The sequence below is a fragment of the Microcaecilia unicolor genome, chromosome 11 (genome assembly GCF_901765095.1).
Source record: "Microcaecilia unicolor chromosome 11, aMicUni1.1, whole genome shotgun sequence".
Classification (NCBI taxonomy): Eukaryota; Metazoa; Chordata; class Amphibia; order Gymnophiona; family Siphonopidae; genus Microcaecilia; species Microcaecilia unicolor.
Genome location: NC_044041.1, coordinates 27638864 through 27661294, shown reverse-complemented (window position 1 = coordinate 27661294; position 22431 = coordinate 27638864).

Genomic DNA, 22431 nt, shown 5'->3' with positions numbered 1-22431 from the left:
TGTAAAAATATAAAAACAGTATGATATGGATTAACTATATGAAAAAGTTCAATAGCAACTACTACTACTACTACTATTTAGCATTTCTATAGCGCTACAAGGCGTACGCAGCGCTGCACAAACATAGAAGAAAGACAGTCCCTGCTCAAAGAGCTTACAATCTAATAGACAAAAAATAAATAAAGTAAGCAAATCAAATCAATTAATGTGAACGGGAAGGAAGAGAGGAGGGTAGGTGGAGGCGAGTGGTTACGAGTCAAAAGCAATGTTAAAGAGGTGGGCTTTCAGTCTAGATTTAAAGGTGGCCAAGGATGGGGCAAGACGTAGGGGCTCAGGAAGTTTATTCCAGGCGTAGGGTGCAGCGAGACAGAAGGCGCGAAGTCTGGAGTTGGCAGTAGTGGAGAAGGGAACAGATAAGAAGGATTTATCCATGGAGATAATAAACTGCCTTGAAATGTATAGAGTGAACTTTGAATTGACTGAATACATCACTAGGAAGATATAGAAGAGAATACTGCCTCAGAATTATGAGCATGGATAATTTGTCATCCCTAAAGTTAATTTGCCTATCTCCAATTTACCTCAGTGGTTATATCGTATGAATACAGTGTAAGTTGTTTATGTCAAGCTATAGCTGTTGCCCACAACATAAAGGTTTTTTTTACTAAGCCACCACGGTAGCGTTTTTAGCTTGCTGTAGAAACCAGCTAGCGGTAAACGCCAAGACGCCTACGGCGACTTGACATTTGCTGATTTCTACCATGAGCTAAAAATGCTATCGTGGCTTAGAAGACCTCCAAAGGCAGTTAATAAATCCCAACAAATCAATCAATCAAGATCCATCAAAGAATGTCTCCTAATGAAAAGAATTTCCACACGCACCTTGATATGTTCTCTCTACACATTCCCCCAAATTCTTTTCAGGGTGCTACAAATTGGGTATGCAGGGGTCATTTATGTGTGTAACTAGGGGCCCTTTTACAGAGCGATGGTAAGCCCAATGCGGGCTCACCGCTCACTCTTTCGGGACCGAGTGCATGCCATTTCCGAGGGAAAAAGAAAACCCCAGAAATGGCTTGCACGGTGATAATCCCGTGGTAATCGGGCATCACCGCGCGCTGCTCAGTTACTGCTGGGTTAGCGCGGGAGCCCTTATCGCCACCTCAATGGGTGGTGGTAAAGGCTCCCCATCGCATGGCCATGCGGTAAGAGTTCTCTTACCCCAGTGCAAAACCCTTACGAGAGAAGCTACACTGGCTCCCACTTAAGGAACGCATTACTTTTAAAGTATGCACATTAGTCCACAAAATCATTCACGGTGAAGCCCCAGCCTACATGTCTGATCTAATAGTTCTACCACCCAGAAATGCTAAAAGATCATCCCGAACTTTCCTCAACCTCCACTTCCCTAATTGCAAGGCTTGAAATACAAGGCGCTGCATGCGTCAACCTTTTCTTACATGAGCACGCAATTCTGGAACTCACTGCCGCGCAACCTGAAAATGACCTACGAACAAGCCACCTTCCGCAAACTATTGAAGACCCATCTTTTTGAGAAAACTTACAGAAAGAACCAAAACACATAAAGCCCACACTCACTGTTCAACAATGTTTCAATACAGCCACTCTGAATTCTCATCCCCTGTAATCTCACCACACTCATACTTCTACTCACAGAAAATGTACGCCTTTATGCTTTCTTGTTGTTATGTACTGCCCCTTTTAGTTTCCCCTTGTTTCCCTAATGTTTAACTGCTCTTTTCCATTGTTATATTCCTTAATGATACTCTGAGTTTGTCTCGCTTAACTCCTCACAATGTAATCCATAACCGAGTAGTAACAAGCTGTATTTCTATCACTCACAACTTATTGTAAGCCACACTGAGCCCGCAAAAAGGTGGGAAAATGTGGGATACAAATGCAATAAAATAAATAAATAAAATAAATAAAAAAATATGTGCCTGGGGTCTTTTTATCCACTGCGGTGAAAAGGGCCCTGGCGAGCGGGAAATACGGCCCCCACCGCAACTGGCATTAAGTATCATGAACAAGCACTAATTTGTAGTTATGTGTATAAATGACATCTTCTCCTACTTTCTATGGCGTGCAACTCCAAGGGAGGCATTGGATGTGGGAGGGGCATGGATGGGTTGGGGCTATTTAAGATTTTGTACAGATTTTCAGAAATGTAAAAACTGATTGAAGACTTTTTATTTTGTAGAAGTGAATATGGATGGATAGGGATTAGTTTGTCTTGACAGCTCTTTCTAGAAGCCAATGACGTATTAATGAAATGTTATTTTGTTTGCCATTGTTCGATGTTTTTCTCAGATATTGTGTATGTTTTCATTGTAACCCGCGGTCCGAGAGCAACTCCTATCAGTAATGCCATAATAACGGCTAAAAGTAAAGCTCTCCTTATATCACAGAAAACCTCCCGTGCTAAACAAGTGAATTGTAAATTAAATAGTGTAAACAATGTAACATTTTTTTCATTATTTTATTTTTTATTTACTGTATTTATATCCCATCTTTATCCAAGGCGGGTAACAATGGTCACATACATAGACTTAAACAGTCGTCACATACGTAGATAGATAGGTAGCAGCTGCAATCATATGAAGATGAAACATGGCCAGTAAACTGGATGTAACAATGAAGAAAAAACAAAAAAAATAAAAATAAAAACAGAATTTTTAATTTTTTTTAATTAAATAGTCGTACAGATAAGTCCTCATGTGGCTGAAAAGGCCATTACAAACAGATGCATTTTGTCATGGTTTATTATTGAACTTTTTTTTACCTACATATCAAGATGATAGGGAAGCTTTCCTATTATCCAGAGAACAATATTGGATCTATACTTTACATACCTTGCAGACGATTTAAATGACAGTGTGGAATGGTCTATTGTCTTGTAGAGTCTGTCATCTCACAATAACGTTATTTGTATGATGTCATCACACTGTTCATTATTTAATTGTTTTCAGAGTGACACAGCCCATGTTCTCCATCTTGAATTTCATAAGGTGGACGCCGCGGTTTGTGTGTGGGCATTTTTCTTGCAATGTGGACTAATTTAACCACTCCTACCCTAGCTGAGATAATATTTAACCATCCCTCTGACCTCATGTGCAACTTTCTTTAAATTAGTCACCTTATTTTCTAACTCCTCTGACTCTCTTACCTATCTATATGTTCCATCTTTGCTTACACCCTACACAGTCAATTAAAATGTTCTATTACATATTGTGTTGACATTGTAAGCAGTATACTATGCCATACTTTGCGTGGAGGAGTGGCCTAGTGGTTAGGGTGGTGGACTCTGGTCCTGGGGAACTGAGTTCGATTCCCACTTCAGGCACAGGCAGCTCCTTGTGACTCTGGGCAAGTCACTTAACCCTCCATTGCCCCATGTAAGCCGCATTGAGCCTGCCATGAGTGGGAAAGTGCAGGGTACAAATGTAACAAAAATAAAATAGATACTATTGGAGATTCTACATGGAATGTTGCTATTGCACTAGCAACATTCCATGTAGAAGGCTGCGCAGGCTTCTGTTTCTGTGAGTCTGATGTCGTGCAGGACGTCAGACTCGCAGAAGCCTGTGCGGCCACATTGGTGATCCATGTAGAATCTCAAATAGTAGCAACAGTGGAGGAGTGGCCTAGTGGTTAGGGTGGTGGACTTTGGTCCTGAGGAACTGAGTTCAATTCCCACTTCAGGCACAGGCAGCTCCTTGTGACTCTGGGCAAGTCACTTAACCCTCCATTGCCCCATGTAAGCCGCATTGAGCCTGCCATGAGTGGGAAAGCGCCGGGTACAAATGTAACATAAATAAATAATGTTATTTGAATGTTTTTACTGCTGTAATTGTCTTTTGCTCATGTTTGATGTATTCTTAATGTACACCGCTTTGAGTGAATTATTTCAAAAAGGTGGTAAATCCTAATAAATAAATAAATAAATAACTGGTACCTGCTGGTGATTGCTTCTAAAGAAGATACTTTTGAAACGGAGACTCTGTCGAGTGGCCCAGACGCACTGCCTTTGAAACAGATATGTTTTAGCCTTATACATACACATATGAGCTGTTCGGCTTCCCTGTTGAATTGTTTGAACTATTTTTGAGAATTTTTTGAAATACTTTGGATTGAATGCAGACACGTTACATTGTTTTCACTATTTAATTTACAATTCTCTCGTTTAGCACGGGGAGTTTTCTGTGATGTAAGGAGAGCTTTACTTTTAGCCGTTATTATTATGTCAATTTTATTTTAGTTATATTTGTACCCTGCGCTTTCCCACTCATGGCAGGCTCAATGCGGCTTACATGGGGCAATAGAGGGTTAAGTGACTTGCCCAGAGTCACAAGGAGCTGCCTGTGCCTGAAGTGGGAATCAAACTCAGTTCCCACAGGACCAGAGTCCACCACCCTAACCACTAGGCCACTCCTCCACTGTTGCTACTATTTGAGATTCTACATGGAATTTTGCTATTCCACTAGCAACATTCCATGTAGAAGTCGGCCCTTGCAGATCACCAATGTGGCCGTGCAGGCTTCTGCGAGTCTGACGTCCTGCACATACGTGCAGGACGTCAGACTCACAGAAACAGAAACCTGCTCAGCCTTCTACATGGAATGTTGCTAGTGGAATAGCAACATTCCATGTAGAATCTCCAATAGTAGCAACATTCCATGTAGAATCTCCAATAGTATCTATTTTATTTTTGTTACATTTGTACCCTGCGCTTTCCCACTCATGGCAGGCTCAATACGGCTTACATGGGGCAATGGAGGGTTAAGTGACTTGCCCAGGGTCACAAGGAGCTGCCTGTGCCTGAAGTGGGAATCAAACTCAATTCCTCAGTTCCCCAGGACCAAAGTCCACCACCCTAACCACTAGGCCACTCCTCCACTATACCAGGGAGTCAACTGCTTAAAACGGCACCCCAAAACTAATCAACAACATAAAAGTGGCATATTGTTATCTCTCCTCAAGCAGAGCGATCCTCCTTTTTACAGCAGATGTATCGCATTGACTCTGATCTGTGCATCGTTGACAGAATGAGGAGGGCAGTTGGAGAATAAAGCTTCTCCTTGCATATTGGTAGGAGTTGCTCTCGGACTAATGGTTGATCCTTACTGATGACTTCTCCCCTTTATTATTTATTAAAAACATAATAAATCTAAATATTTAGGACAGTCTGCACTCTCTCCTTGTTTTTCTTCATAGGGCATGTTAGTAGTGTGTGTTTCATTACTGTCGCGGCATGCGCAAAACTAACCCATTTGAAGACATTACCTCCAGTTAAAAGATCAGGTTCTGAAGCTTCCCAATCTCACAGGTCCGCTTCTTTCCCTTTTCCAACCAACTCTGTATTCTTCCAGAGGGACTGATGTCCCCTGGCTGGCACGTACCACAATACACGCTATAGCAGGGGTGCATGAAACTAGGGCAATACCTTTTCTGCACTAGCAGCAGGAATTAAATAAATAAATAAACATTGAGTCAGGGACCACAGGACCCTTACATTTGCATCCACAGCTTGGGGGAAACTCTGCTTCTTTCTCTTCCAGCATTGTTAGAACAGGAGAGATGGACCTCCTCGGCGCTCTCCAGATTCATCATGGCAGAATGTTGCTTCAGTAGCCCCTGGTGAGGGATTTTTCATTAATGAATGCTGATGCACCTTTCAACCCATTTATCTTCATTTGGTACCAGCCAGCAGGGCTCTGGGCCTCCAGCCAGGGGCTGAGCACGGATTCTTAATCACTCTCAGACCATGGTATTTTATATTTGCAAGGCCATGGCAAGACGGAATGATTTCCGTTTTCTGAAATTGGAGGAGGAAAGTAAAGAAAAAAAAAAAGTAGTAAAAAAAATATGCTATCATTTCAAGTTCACGGTAGTTATTGAACGAGGGGTTGCTTCATTTATTTTTTAAAAACATGCAGAGAAATAAGATTCCTTAGGGACCTGCGCTCCCGACTGCCTCTGCTGATTTGCAGAAGAGGAAGGTTAGGCACGGAAGAAAGATATTTGCAGCACAGAGCCAAAGTGCATTCCCAATGGTACACCGCGCCAGTATAGTCCAACTGTACACCGTCAAAGGCAGCTCGATTTCCCAAGATTATTAAACTTAGAACGTGAGGACGTGAGAAGTCAAACACAGCTTTTGGAATCTTCTTAGGAAAATACATTGGCTTGGTCTGGATTCACCAAAGGTTAGCAGGTTGATCTCTGTAGCACACACTAGGGATGGGCTGCCATTTGCCATGTCAGTGGCATGTTCTAGGCCGCTCTATGTCGATACCACAGGAACACAAGACACATGCCATTTCAGGCCCAATATTCAGCTAGCAGTGATCAGCGTTTTGCCGATCACCGCCGGCGTTAAATTCGGAAATTCAATGCTGGGCCATGCCCGGCTTAGGCATTGACTTTTTGGGTTTCCAGAGCCAGCTGACCCGTAACTGGTTAAGTGCTATATTCAGCGTGGTCTTATTTATGCGGTTAACCTGCCTGGTTAAGTGCTGAATATCGGTACTTAACCAGGCATGTGCTGACCAGGGGCGTAGCCAGATCTCGGCAGGAGGGAGGGCCAGAGCCCAAGGTGGGGGAGGCACATTTTAGCCTGCCAACCCCCCCCCCCCCCGCTGACCCTCCCCCGCCACTTTTGAACCCCCACCGCCGCCGCAAGGTACCTTGCGGTGGGGGTTCAAAAGTGGCGGGGGAGGGTCAGCGGGGGGTGGGGGGGGTTCGAAAGTGGAGGGGGCCAGGACTAAGTCTGAGGGGGCCCATGCCCCCACCTAGCTACGCCCCTAGTGCTGACTCTGCCCCTGGAATGCCCTCAGAATAGGTGGATTTCAGTTTGGTGCTACTTGGTTATTTTTAGTGGCACTAACCAGTTAAAGGCTCCTTTTACTAAGCGGTGATAAGTCCAATGTGGGCTTACCATTCGCTATAAAGAAGTACCGCTGGGCTACCGCAGCAGCCCAGCATTACTTCCCACACCTAGTATGCTGTCATTTCCAGCGCTACAAAAATTTATTTAGTTTTGTAGCGCCGGAGTGTACCCAACGGTAATTTGCCCGGTTACTGCCAGGTTAACGTGGGAGCCCTTACTGCCACCTCAACAGGTGGTGATAAGGGCTCCCCCTTTACTTGCCACACAGCCATTTCCTGAAGGAAGTCGAGACTTCCCTTTTACCAGCTGCAGTAAAAGGGGGGGGGGCCTCAGCGCGCGTGTAAAACATACGCCAATGCTAGCACCGGCCCCCTTTTGCCGCAGCTTGGTAAAAGGGCCCTAAGTGCCTCTGAAAAAAGTTAGCCCCGAACAAATTGGAAAAAATGTTTCTTCATTCAACACATAATTAAACTCTGGAATTCATTTCCGGAGAACGTGGTGAAGGCGGTTAGCTTAGCAGAGTTTAAAAAGGGGTTAGACGGTTTCCTAAAGGACAAGTCCATAAACCACTACTAAATGGACTTGGGAAAATCCACAATTCCAGGAATAACATGTATAGAATGTTTGTACGTTTGGGAAGCTTGCCAGGTGCCCTTGGCCTGGATTGGCTGCTGTCGTGGACAGGATGCTGGGCTCAATGGACCCTTGGTCTTTTCCCAGTGTGGCATTACTTATGTACTTATGAACAGGCGATTCAACCAGCAGGAGCCTTTTCTGGCCGGTTAAGTCTCTTTGAATATCAACCTTTTCAATTGACCCTTTTTGCGTTTTGCTGTTTGCTGATAAAAGTGCGCAGTATTTGTAAATTGTAGCATTATGAGGGGGATTCTATATATGGCGCCTAAAAAATCAGCGTGGAAAACATTTCCGCCTAAGCATATTCTATAAGCGATGCCTAGATTTAGGTGGGGTATATAGAATATGCTTAGTTGATATCCTGGTACCTAAAACTATGTGCATCCATTTACACCAATGAAAACATGGCCTAAATCCCAGCACGTAGATTTAGGCGCACTGGGCCATATTCTATAACGATGCACGTACATTTTAGAACGCCCACGAAATACCCATTTCCCCGCCCATAACTACGCCCCTTTTTGCCTGAATGCATTAAAATTTAAGCGATCTGCATTACAGAATACGCTTAGCAATTTGTGTGTGTAAATTCTAATTCTTGTCAATTAGTGCTCATTATTGCTTGTTAAGTGCTGTTAACAATGCTGATTGACTTGTTAAACTAAGTTACACGCACTGTTACAGAATCCACTTTGATTTTGGCGTGTAACGCTGGCCACTCTATATAGAAGCTGGCGGTATGTGGAAAGAGTGGACACGTTCCCGTCAGTTTGACCACCGCACACGCGCAGACCATTGTGCGTGCACAAACTAGTGTTCACGTGGAAACGCAGGAAAAGCGTGCACTCTCTTTCTGAAACGGTGTGCCCTCTTTCCTTGTACTGTGCACTATTTCTAAAGAGCGTGCACTATTATCGAAAACAGACAAAATGACGGAATGGCAAAACAAAAATGCATAAAATGAAAATTCCCATCAATGATACCGGAAATGACACAAAATGAAAACTTTCTGGCTGCCCATCGCTAGGCATATCCTCAGGTCCACAAGCCTGAAATGCAATCAGATGACGTTTTTCCTGGACCTGAATTTTACGTAATGGGAAAATCTCAGGACAACGTAGATCTTTTATGTTCTCTTTTTATGGGGTAATTTCTCCACATGGGTTAGTTTTGCTCATGTAATGAACCTCAGCATGATAGAACTCCACCTTCATCGCTTGTTGCTTCTGCAAGACGTACAGCAGGTTTACTCTAATTCCTTTTATACCACAGAATGTAAAATTGTGAAATTCTTATTTCTGCAGGGTTGTTGTTTTTTTTTTTTTTTGCATAGCTGCCGTGTTTCTGAATTAAAATGTCAGCATTGTCAATCTTTTGTTAAACGCATAAGACATTGAGCTCAATTTTCATAACAGGGCTTGCAGGACACAGAGAACGCCAGGAAATCTTTTGAATAGTATGACCCATTTTTTTCCACCCTGGCATTTAAATATTTCTTTTCAGATAGTCAAGAAACAGAATTAGCACAGAGATATGACAGCACCCAACCGACGAACGGGCCTGGTGATTGAAAAAGAAATGGGCTTATACAAATGCTTTAGACTGGAATCATTTCGTCAGACCAGTGCCAAAAACACATAGGGCCTTGTTTACTAAGCAGCGCTAAGAGAACGTTAGCGTTTTTAGCATGCGCTAATGATTAGCGCTTGCAAAATGCTAAGTCGCCCACAAGAATATACGGGTGAGTCTAGCGTTTAGTGTTCGCTAATTTTAGCGCACGCTAAAAACACTAGCACGGCTTGTAAACAGGGCCCTTAATTGTCTTGGCGTAAGCAGATGGAAGCCCATATTTTGAGATCATTCAATCACACTAAACCGGTTAGACCTAGAAATTTCTGATCACCATAGGATTAACTGCGGCCGTCAGAACTGAAAGGGTACATTAAGGTTTTTTTCTGGCGTCCTATAATAATTAAAGCTCCTCCAGCAATTAAAGACCAATTATGCAAATAAAACAATTATATCACATAGTCCAGTACTGACTTCATCCATGAATATAATTTATTTCTAATTCATTACGGTGCATTGCGGGCTTGAGATGCAATAGGACCTTCTTTCCTGAAGTAATAATAAGTTTCAACCAGCATCTTTTCCATTAATCAAAAGAAAACTATAATTATTCTGTACCAAGCAGCACTCAAATGAAGTTTACCCCAACTGTAAACGTTACTTAGAATTTTAATTATTTGTAGGGATATGAATTAACTTTGAAATAACATGAAAGACGGTGGAACAGGTTTGTTTCATTTCAAAACTAAATGAAAAAAAAATGCAATGAAATTAGCTAATTTTATTTTGCTTTCAGTGCATTGCAATTTGCAAACAGTAAAAATGAAATAAATCCTTCCAGCTTGAAAAATTAAACAAAAGACCTGGAAGACTTTGAAACCACTCTAAGTGACATCATCATCGTAAGAATAGGAGAAAATATTTTTTCACTCCACAAATAATTAAGCTTTGGAACTCATCACTCAGGAGGTGGTAACAACAGTTAGCATATCTGGGTTTAAAAAAAGGTTTGGACAAGTTCCTGGAGGAGAAGCCCATAATCTGCTCGTAAGATAATCATGGGGAAAACTACTTTTTATCTTTGAGGTTGGTAGTATGGAATCTTACTACTCTTTGGGATTCCGGGATCTTGCTAATCTTTGGGATTCCAGAGCCTTGCTACTCTTTGGGATTCTGGAATCTTAATACTCTTTGGGATTCCAGAATCTTGATACTCTTTGGGATTCCGGAATCTTGATACTCTTTGGGATTCCGGAACCTTGCTGCCTTTTGTGTTTCTGCCAGGCACTTGTGTCCTGGATTGGAAAGAGGATACTGGGCTAGATGAACAGTATGGCGTGACTTTAAGCATACTTGTGTGCAGGACTGGCATTAGGGGCATGTAAAAGGACAGCTACCCAGAGCCCCTATGTTACAGTGGGCCCCAATCTCAACTTAATTTAAAGGAGATAAGGCCTGTTTGTGGGCAGATCTCTGCCCTAGGTCTTGGCATGTTTAACACTGGCTCTGCTTGCGTAACATAGATCAGACACCAGCACATGGATTACCTTCAATATTTCAGCCAAACATAACATTTCCAGTGTTTTGTTTTTTTTGTTACATTTGTACCCCGTGCTTTCCCACTCATGGCAAGCTCAATGCGGCTTACATATTATATACAGGTACTTATTTGTACCTGGGGCAATGGAGGGTTAAGTGACTTGCCCAGAGTCACAAGGAGCTGCCTGTACCTGAAGTGGGAATCGAACTCAGTTCCTCAGGACCAAAGTCCACCACCCTAACCACTAGGCCACTCCTCCACTGTTACTACTATTTGAGGTTCTACATGGATCACCAATGTGGCCGCGCAGGCTTCTGCGAGTCTGACGTCCTGCACGTACGTCAGACTCACAGAAACAGAAGCCTGTGCAGCCTTCTACATGGAATGTTGCTAGTGGAATAGCAACATTCCATGTAGAATCTCCAATAGTATCTATTTTATTTTTGTTACATTTGTACCCCGCGCTTTCCCACTCATGGCAGGCTCAATGCGGCTTACATGGGGCAATGGAGGGTTAAGTGACTTGCCCAGAGTCACAAGGAGCTGCCTGTGCCTGAAGTGGGAATCAAACTCAGTTCCTCAGTTCCCCAGGACCAAAGTCCACCACCCTAACCACTAGGCCACTCCTCCACTCCGACAGTTAAAAATGAAAAGCTTGCCTTAAACCTATGGTTTTCCATGTACTAATCCTCATCACATGAGCTTTCAGAGTCCTTTCTGATGTACATAAACTGTCTCTTCCTTTCATTTCTGTGATAAGATCTATGGGCTCAGACTTATTGTCCTTCAACACTAGATATGTTCTATGAGTGAGTCATGGCTGTGAAAGACACAATACAGTCATAACACTAAAAAATATATGAGGCTGTGAGGCTTGAACTTAATTATATTCTAGTGTATAGAACTGTATATTACAATTGTTTGTTTAAGCCGATTATGGGGCCCTTTTACTAGGCACCTACCCGCACCCAACGCGCGCCAAATTAGAGTTACCGCCCAGTTACCACGTGGCCCTTGCAGTAATTTCAATTTTGGCACGTGTCCGCTATGCGCGTCCAAAAAATATATTTTCTGATGCACAGCAGCTACGCTCGCCAAGTGGAATTTGACGTGCGTAGACCATTACCGCCCGGTTACCGCGTGAGACCTTACCGCTAGGTCAATGGCTTGCGGTAAGGTCTCAGACCCAAAATGGACGCGCAGCAGTTTTCATTTTGCCGCATGTCCGTTTTCGGCAAAAATTTAAAAAAAGCGTTTTTTGTAGGTGCGTTGAAAAATAATTCTGCATGTGCCCAAAACATGCGTCTACACTATCGCAGGCCATTTTTCAGTGCACCTTAGTAAAAGGACCCCTATGTTTTTTTTTAACTGAATCAAGCCGCATTGGCATGAACGATAAGTTGCAAATTGAGGATAATTGTATAACAGAGGACAGGAAAGTGCGTATTTTACACCGTCACAAATCTTGCAGAAATAATGCCTAGATTGTGGATACTGCCAAATATATGGCCAGTACGCACAATAACTCTTAAAGCGGGGGTAAATCTACGATATCTCAAGCAATTGAGTTAAGATTGATTATGAGACGTGTTTGGTGGACCGAACCCTGATGCAGCTATTTGCAAAACATGCCGCGTGTTTATTTATTTATTTATTTATTGCATTTGTACCCCAAATTTTCTCACCTGTTTGCAGGCTCAATGTGGCTTACGCACTACCGTCAAAGGCGTTTGCCCAGTCGGTGGATAACAAATACAAAGTTGTATAGTGATCGTATGAGGTACAAGTTTGCGAATGGTCCTGTGAACAACCAGCATTTAAAGCTAAGTAACATTCATAATTTGCCGAATTGGATTGAAAATTTAAATATATAGAAAAAACATTTAAATAATATGTTTGATTAAAGAAAAATTGGGCCAATGAAGACTTGAGCGCGCCAAGAGTGTACACTTAGCTCTTGTGAAGCAAACTATTGCTGAGGTCCTAGATACAAAAACATGAAAGTAATGAATGAAATTGAAGATATTGAGCACTGGGTAGTAGATTGCGGACTCTGACATTTATGCCTGCTTGGGAGCTGGCCTAAATGTTAGCATGGAAAGTACATGCGTATTTTAGAAAATATGCAAGTAAATTAGGACTCTGCCCCAATTTTGGCCTGAGCATGCCTATTTGTACTGTGCATATATAGAGACATGACCTAATTTTATAAGAGGCCTTTTGTTTGCATGAATCGGCTGTTCAGGTGTATAAAAGATTTATTTAATTACCTCCGAAGTGTGCAACTGCCTCTCCTCTGTGCGAATGCATTGATCCAAATGAACATTTTGGATTTACGGGTCAACTGGTTAGATTTTCTTATCAACCGAATTCAGAAATTAGTTTCAAACTGGTTTTAAACTGCATAGTACGTTGTCTTCAACCATGATGCTAAGTGTGAGTTACTCCTATTACACCTCATTTTTCATATGGTTCAGGCCTCCTCCAGTTTGTGTTGGATGGTATGAACTTTGGTTGCATCCCATCAGCTTTTCTGCCCAGTGGCTAGACAAGAGAGCTGAGAGCTAGAGAAGCCAAGTTCAAGTCCCACTGACACTCCTTGTGGCCTTGGGCAAGTCACTTAACCCTTCATTGCCTAGATTTAAATCTGGGTGTGCTACACTGAGACTAAGTACCAGTGGTGTAACCAGGACTGATTTTTTGGTGGGGCCCTAGGTTAACATGGATGGGAACCCTCTGGTTCTCCTCTTGTTGACTGTGCTACCACCTTTGACTGGGAGGGCCTGACTCCAAAGTGGAGGGGTCTTGACCCACCTGTACCCACCCACGGCTCCCCTTCTAAGCAATGAAAGTCAAGAAGTAGGGTGGACCAAGAAGTCTCGCCAGCTAAAGGTTGATTGAAGTAACTTTATTTGCACCAAATGTATGTATGACCTGACACAGGACCATGTTTCGACAGCTTCACCGTCTGCCTCAGGGGTCAAAATACTACATACAAAATAAATACATAAAGCAATGATAAAACACAAATAAAAATAAAATGTGTAAAAATAATACGGAAAAACCATAGTAGTAATAAAAATTACAAAAATTAATAATATTTATGGTAGTAAACACTAATGGAAATATGGAAATATGATGGCCAGAAAGCTAAATATGACCACCATGTGTCCCCACTGTTAATTGAGTTGCATTGGTTGCCTTTGAAGATAAGAATAATTTTTAAAATATGCCGTTTTGTTTTAAAAATATTGTTGGGGTCAATGTCCAGCTGTATTGGAGGGTCAATGTCCAGCTGATTTGGCTACTTTAGTTAAGCTGCTAGGAGTAGGAAGAGAACAAAGAACCTGTACCCTTTATATGTTGTGTTCTCAGAAGCTTAGCCGAGGTTGGGAGGAGGGGCTGGTGTTTGGGTGGTGGGGCTAGTTCTGGGCAAGACTTCTACGGTCTGTGTCCTGAAAATGGCAGCTACAAATCAAGGTAAGGTATACACAAGAAGTAGCACATATGAGTTTATCTTGCTGGGCAGACTAGATGGACCGTGCAGGTCTTTTTCTGCCGTCATCTACTATGTTACTATGTTACTATGTATATGTTGTGTTCCTTCTTATAAAGATATTAAACTGAAATGCATTCAGGAACGGTCAACAATGGTTCAAATGGTGAGATGTTGGAATCTACTTCCAGTAGACATTAGAATAATCGAATCTTACACTCTTTTTCAGAAACGTTTGAAGACTTATCTGTTTTTCTGAATTTTTGTCATAATAGATTTTGTTCAGTATATGTGATTTTGTAACATAGTTCATTTTTTTTGTTCACCCACTCTAAACCTATATTTAGGGAGAGTGGCGGGTATAAGTATCCATGCAAACACAGAAGAAACGAATCTCTGCAAGAGTGTACAGTATGCAAGAAAGCAGTGAAGATGACTCAAAAAAAAAAAAAAAAACAGTGGACGATGCTCCAGATGAAAAAAGACTATTTATTGAAGAATGAATGAGACTCGACACAGCTGTGTTTCCGCTGACTAGGCCTGCATCAGGAGTCTCTTGAGTTAATTAAAATCATCCACTTGAAATATTTGTCATTGCTAAAGTATCAAAACAACGGGTTGGTGTGCTCTATGCGACGAGACAGAACAAAGCTACAGTTAACAATAAAACTTCGAGAGTGAGCTCGTAGTTGGAAAGCTCACTCTTGAAGTTTTATTGCTAACTAAAGCTTTGTTCTATCTCGTCGCACTGAGCGCACCAACCTGTTGTTTTGATACTTGAGCAACGACAAATATTTCAAGTGGATGATTTTAATTAACACAAGAAACTCCTGATGCAGGCTTAGTCGGTCGAAACACAGCTGTGTCGCGTCTAGTTCATTCTTCAATAAATAGTCTTTTTTCATCTGTTTTTTTGGGCATAAGTATCCATCATCATCATCATCATAGAAATATATTTACTGTATGTTGTTTTTGCTAGTACTGTGGTATATATATAATTTTGTAATGATTTGCATTCCTATATATAAATATAATTGAAGTATTTTTGTCTTTTCCCTGTTTTTCTATTTCAGTGATATCTGCCACCTGTCTGTCCTGAAATGGTGCACCTGAAATGGTGGTACACCTGAGAGATGCGGAGGACCTCCACGGATCCAAGGGCTGGGGAGAGCACCTCCCTCCAGAGGGTGCTACCAGCCGATCTGGTTGATTGACAGGGGTGACCAAGGTAGCAGCAGCTGTCTTTCCCCTCTCCCTAGACCTGAGTGCGCCATTTCTGTGCAAAGAGCTGTGGCTTGAACCACAGGGCTGGTCAACTTATGGATGCCAATATCTATAGTTATTAAAAGCAAATATTTCTGGGTTTACTACCTTTTAGTAGAAAAGGTAATCTTAATATTTTCCAAAATTCTCCCAAGCTTCAGCTTAATCTAGTTCTTTTTCTCCTTTTATCAAGCTGTTCAGCAAGTCTCCCTGCTATAGCCCTTCGTATTCTCCATGCTGGTGTTCGTATCCTTTCATGTCTTCTTTTTGCATAAATTGAGTTCTTTCCCCTCCAATCCTTGTTGAACTATCCTCCCTGTGCTCTCCAGGTAGATTTTAACCTATACCTGCATCTCCCATCGGACCTGCTGCGATCGGCTGCACTGAGCATGTTTCTCAGCCATCTGCTCACTTCATTTATTTGAAACGTGCCCAATTTCTAAATCCAAACAGGAACACATGCTAATGAAATTGTCCACTTAGCAGATTAGATGTGCAAATAGCTGACACTGCTTTGAGTCGGAGTAAGTTGGTGTACAGAGTAAATAATAAATTAATAAATGCACAGCCCACAGGACCGGTTGCATGTTTGATCTGTTTACTGGTGGAAGTTGAGCCCAGAGAGCTACTTCGACTGAAGGTTTCCTTTTATTAGATGTTCTAAGTAAATCAGCTAAAAGAGAATTCTATAAATTTGTGCCTATGGGTAGGTACCACATACCTGTGGGGTTCTTTTACTAAGCCGTGGCAAAAAGTGGCTTGCGGTATAGTGTGGGCGCATATTTTTCGCGCTCACTGGTCCATATTTTCCCGAGGCTATGAAAAAAGCCATTTTTCAATGGGAAAGTAAATGGCCGTGGCAAAAGGGGGCCGGCGCTGGTGTCGGCCCCCTTTTACTGCAAATGGCCATTTCGGAGGGGAGCTCTTACCGCCACCATTGAAGTGGTGGTAAGGGCTCCTGCGCTAACCGGGCAGCGTGCGACACTGCCCAATTATTGCCGGGTACAGTCCGGCGCTACAAAAATAAATAAATAAACGGCACATTAGGGGTGGGAAGTACCGCCGGGCTGCTGTAGTAGCCTGGCGATACTTCCGTTATAGCAAGTGCTAAGCCTGCGCTGGGCTTACTGCGGTTTAGTAAAAGAAGCCCTAAAACTAGTGAACGGATATTTACTGCCTGAGCTTTTACTGCCACCTATTGACCTAGCGGTAAAGGCTCACATGCTATTCACGTGGTAATCATGCAGTACGCGCCAAAGTGGCTACGCTGCCATTACCGTTTGGAACGCCCCCGCATGGTAGAAAATAGAGAAATATTTTCTACCGTGGGAAACACTGGGCCTTCAAGACTGGGACAACAGGAGTTCTATACTGACAGGTGACCCGACACGGGCTGTGTTTCGGCGTTAAACGCTTGCCTCAGGGGTCAAAGTTTGGTTCTGCAGGCATTGAACCTATACAACTTGCATACTGCAGAACCAAACTTTGACCCCTGAGGCAGGCGTTCTTTAACGCCGAAACACGGCCCATGTCGGGTCACCTGTCAATATAGAACTCCTGTTGATCCAGTCTTGAAGGCCCAGTGTTGCTTTTTTTTGTTTGCATACTTTCTATGTATGCTGTATTACCCTCTCTATTTGTTCTGTTTCTACCATGGGAAACATCGTGTATCCACACTAGAAACAGCGAAGATGACTTGAAAATAGCGTATCCAAATGTATTGGTATCACTGTATAGACTCGACACAGCCGTGTTTCGGCCTGCTGATCTGCCTCAGGAGTCTGTACAATCTGATTGAAAACACATAAAAATATCCAATGTAAACCAATAGAAAATATAAATTTAAGTCATTAAAATATAATTAATAAGTAATTAAAATAAAATGAAAAACTGCAAAAAAATGACACAATCAAGAAAATAAAACTAATATAAATCAATAAAACAGCTTATGACTGAAAGTAGACAGAACAACAACAGCTGTGAGTTCCTTCATGTTTGAGTGTTTGGAAAGGAAGATAATTCACTCTTACAAACAGGGGAAAGCTATTTAAAAAAAAGGTTCAAAATGCATTCAGCTAGCAAATTTCAGCTATCAGAAACATTGTTACATGAATTATTGAAGTTAAGGCAAGATCAGGAACCAAGAAAATCTGCCTCAGTATGTAGCAGTGGCATAGCTAAGTGGGGCCACGGGGGCCTGGGCCCCTGTAGATTTGGCCCTGGACCCCCCTGCCGATGACCCTCTCGACCCCCCCTCCCGCCGCCAACCCTCCCTCCTGCCGCCATCGCCCTGGGCTTTGTTCTGTTTCTGAGTCTGATGTCCTGCACGTTGACTCAGAAACAGAACGAAGCCTTGCGCTGAAAGAAGAGGACCTCAGCTGGCAGGGATTGGGGTCTCCCGCCAACAAAAGTAGGCAACAGTGGTGGCGGGGGAGGGTTGGCGGTGGGAGGGGGGTTGAGAGGGTCGTTGGCAGGGGGGGGGGGTCAAAGTTGGTGGCGGTGGCAGGGGGATCGGCAATGACAGGGGGATCGGCAATGGCGGGGGGGGGGGAGGTCGGCGACACCGGGGGGGCTAAAATGTGCCCCCTCACCTCGGGCTCTGGACCCCCCTCATGCCGGTTTGGCTACGCCCCTGGTATGAAGTCTGTGGGTACTTTTTGCATGTGGACTTTACATCTATTTTTGAAGGAAAACCTTTCCTTTGAAATTAAGGGGGAGGGGGTAGTTTTATCAAGCTGTGGTAAGACACTAAGGGGCCCTTTTACCAAGCCGCATAGGTGCCTACGTGGTCCCAATGCACGCCAATTTGGAGTTACTGCTCAGCTATCGAGTGGCCCGGGCAGTAATTTCATTTTTTACACGCATCCGCTATGCACATCCAAAATTAATTTTTATTTTTGGACACTGCGAAAACTGGGCTTAGTGAAGGGAAGTCTTGCCTCACCAATCTAATGCATTTTTTTGAGGGGGTAAGCAAACATGTGGACAATGGGGAGCCGGTTGATATTGTATATCTGGATTTTCAGAAGGCGTTTGACAAAGTGCCGCACGAAAGACTCCTGAAGAAATTGCAGAGTCATGGAATCGGAGGTAGGGTATTATTATGGATTAAGAACTGGTTGAAAGATAGGAAGCAGAGAGTAGGATTGCGTGGCCAGTATTCTCAGTGGAGGAGGGTAGTTAGTGGCTCCCGCAGGGGTCTGTGCTGGGTCCGTTGCTTTTTAATGTATTTATAAATGACCTAGAGATGGGAATAACTAGTGAGGTAATTAAATTCGCCGATGACACAAAATTATTCAGGGTCGTCAAGTCGCAGGAGGAATGTGAACAATTACAGGAGGACCTTGCGAGACTGGGAGAATGGGCGTGCAAGTGGCAGATGAAGTTCAATGTTGACAAGTGCAAAGTGATGCATGTGGGTAAGAGGAACCCGAATTATAGCTACGTCTTGCAAGGTTCCGCGTTAGGAGTTACGGATCAAGAAAGGGATCTGGGTGTCGTCGTCGATGATACGCTGAAACCTTCTGCTCAGTGTGCTGCTGCGGCTAGGAAAGCGAATAGAATGTTGGGTGTTATTAGGAAGGGTATGGAGTCCAGGTGTGCGGATGTTATAATGCCGTTGTATCGCTCCATGGTGCGACCGCACCTGGAGTATTGTGTTCAGTACTGGTCTCCGTATCTCAAAAAAGATATAGTAGAATTGGAAAAGGTACAGCGAAGGGCGACGAAAATGATAGTGGGGATGGGACGACTTTCCTACGAAGAGAGGCTGAGAAGGCTAGGGCTTTTCAGCTTGGAGAAGAGACGGCTGAGGGGAGATATGATAGAAGTGTATAAAATAATGAGTGGAATGGATCGGGTGGATGTGAAGCGACTGTTCACGCTATCCAAAAATACTAGGACTAGAGGGCATGAGTTGAAGCTACAGTGTGGTAAATTTAAAACGAATCGGAGAAAATTTTTCTTCACCCAACGTGTAATTAAACTCTGGAATTCGTTGCTGGAGAACGTGGTACGGGCGGTTAGCTTGACGGAGTTTAAAAAGGGGTTAGATAGATTCCTAAAGGACAAGTCCATAGACCGCTATTAAATGGACTTGGAAAAATTCCGCATTTTTAGGTATAACTTGTCTGGAATGTTTTTACGTTTGGGGAGCGTGCCAGGTGCCCTTGACCTGGATTGGCCACTGTCGGTGACAGGATGCTGGGCTAGATGGACCTTTGGTCTTTCCCAGTATGGCACTACTTATGTACTTATGTACTTATGGGCGGTAATTGGCATTCTATGCGCATAGACCATTACCGCCCAGTTACTGCGTGAGACCTTACCGCTAAGTCAATGGCTGGTGGTAAGGTCTCAGACCCAAAATAGACGCGTGCCAATTTTCATTTTGCCGTACCTCCATTTTCAACAAAAATTTAAAAAGGCCTTTTTTTTACAGGCACGCTGAAAAATGGATCGGCGCACACCCCAAAACTCACGCCTACACTAGCGTAGGACATTTTTCAGTGTGCCTTAGTAAAAGGACCCCTCTGTTACATTATTTGCTCCTTAATATGGGTCAAAGACTCGAATGTATCCTATTGCAGTGTTATTTAGGTTATCCTGCGGTACAGAGTAATAAGATAAAAAAATCAAATGAATGCAAAGCAGCTCATTATTATGTAAATATTATAATTTGCCTTGCGTTGAACACCGAGATCACACCACAAACTGCATCATAGCCATTAAAATAATCCCTTCTGATGCAACTTTCTGTTTTCGGAAGGGCGGGACAGGTAGAGGGCTAGGTCCGGTGCATGCCACAGGCAACCTGTGAGTAAGGCTGCCGCTGGCGCTGCAGCACCAAAGACTTCAGATGAGGTAAGAGTGAGAGTGAGCAAGCGGGCAGGGCTGGGAACGGAGGGAGAGACGCTGGACTGTGTGTGGGGAGGGGGGGGAGGGGAAGTGGGAGGGAGGAAGAATGTGTAGTTTGGAGTGGAGGAGTGGCCTAGTGGTTAGGGTGGTGGACTTTGGTCCTGAGAAACTGAGTTTGATTCCCAGCACAGGCAGCTCCTTGTGACTCTGGGCAAGTCACTTAACCCTCCATTGCCTGCCGCATTGAGCCTGCCATGAGTGGGAAAGTGCGGGGTACAAATGTAACAAAAACAAAACAAAAATTCTCGGGCAGTCTGGAAACCACAGTTTTTTGAGGTCCGCATTCTCAGGTGGTCAGCATCCGGATTTTTAGGACTTCTAATGTTACTGGTCTATATTTATACCTTCTTTGGGGCAGGTGTGAATCTAACATTCTATTTGCTTTCTTAGCCGCCGCCGCACACTGAGCAGAGGGTTTCAACGTATCATCAATGATGACGCCTAGATCCCTTTCCTGGTCGGTGACTCCTAATGTGGAACCTTGCTTTACATAGCTATAGTTCGGGCTCCTCTTTCCCACAAGTTATAAGCTACAAGGCTCCAGAGTGACTGTCTTTTAGGTGCCTTTGCACCTCATCATGTTACCAACCCACTGTTACCTATTCTGGGCAGGCCTCTTTAAGAGCAGGTAGCTATCTGGTATGGAGAAAGGAAGAAGCTATGTTATGGACTGATACCCCACACTTCAGCACTGCATCACTGGTTTGTAAACAACCATGATTTCAGATGCCCTGAAGACAAAACTTTTGGTTTCAGTAGCTTGTGGGCATTCAGATAAGTACTAATCCCTTTTTAACTGCATCACAGAAAATAAGTTACAAAAGTTATTTTGAACTGTTGATTAAAGCAGAGCTGCTTGTAACAGTGAGATCAATACTGTAGTAAAGCTCAATTGTTTTCGGAGGTCCCCTTAAGATACAAAGTAAATGACAAATATGTTTGATATTAAAAAAATCCTGTAGCTTTTTGAAAGGAACTGAAATTGTATTTTGGAGTTAGACCTTTATAAAACAGAAAAAAAAATAGGTACTTTTTTGACATTTGTTGTGGGCACCCTAGTACGAAATTAGCCCCAGCATGTCTTTGATTAGATCAGTGGGCGGAGAATCAATGAAGTTAGAATTCAGATCCTGCTTTTCCACACTGATCCCACTGATGCTTCTGTGCCAGTAGCATAGCCAGACCTCAATTTTTGGGTGGGCCTGGGGGTGGACTGGGTGGGCATGACCCACATATTTCCTCTCTGTCCATCCCCCTCCCGTAAAGTTAAATACCTGGGCTGGCGGGGATCTCCGGGCCTGCCAGCTGAAGAATCTTCTGGAGGCCCCCAAGGCTTGAGAACTCTCATCCCTGTGCCAGTCATCAGCGTGGTGGGAAGCAGCATTCAGCAGCGTTGCCTGCCTGCCTTTTAAAATAATTTGTCTCCCCAGGCTCCGCTGCATTTACTTCTTCGCCCGTCGCAAAGCGCTGCCGTTCGCACAGGCAGCTCCGCTCCCCTTTGCTGCGTCCATCTGGCCCTACGTATCCACTACAGGAAGTGGATCAGAGAGGGTCGGATGGACGCGGCAAAGGGGAGCGGAGCTGCCTGTGCGAACGGCAGCGCTTTGCGACGGGCGAAGAAGTAAATGCAGCGGAGCCTGGGGAGACAAATTATTTTAAAAGGCAGGCAGGCAACGCTGCTGAACGCTGCTTCCCGGACCCGGCGGAGCCGCGGGAGAAAAGGCAGCGACAGCAGCAGGATGTTGGATGGGCGGGCCTGGAGGGAAAGTGGCTGGGCCTGGGCCCGTCCAGGCCCGCTGGTGGCTACGCCTCTGTTCTGTGCAACTCTGGACGAGTTCTTTTACCTTCCATTGTCTCAGATATTACCTCAGGCTCTCTGGGAGAAGGTAAACACCTGATTGTAACTCACCTTCTTGGACTTGGATTTGGGAAGTAACTGAGTGCTCTGTGGCAAAATGTGCTATTTTATGGCATCAAAATTTACTGTGCCATTTAATAACTTGCAGTACCTCAGTACCACAGGTTAATGCAGGGGTTCTCACCTAGTTCCTGGGCCATGTCCAACCAGTCTTGGCTTTCAGGATATCTGCAATGAATATG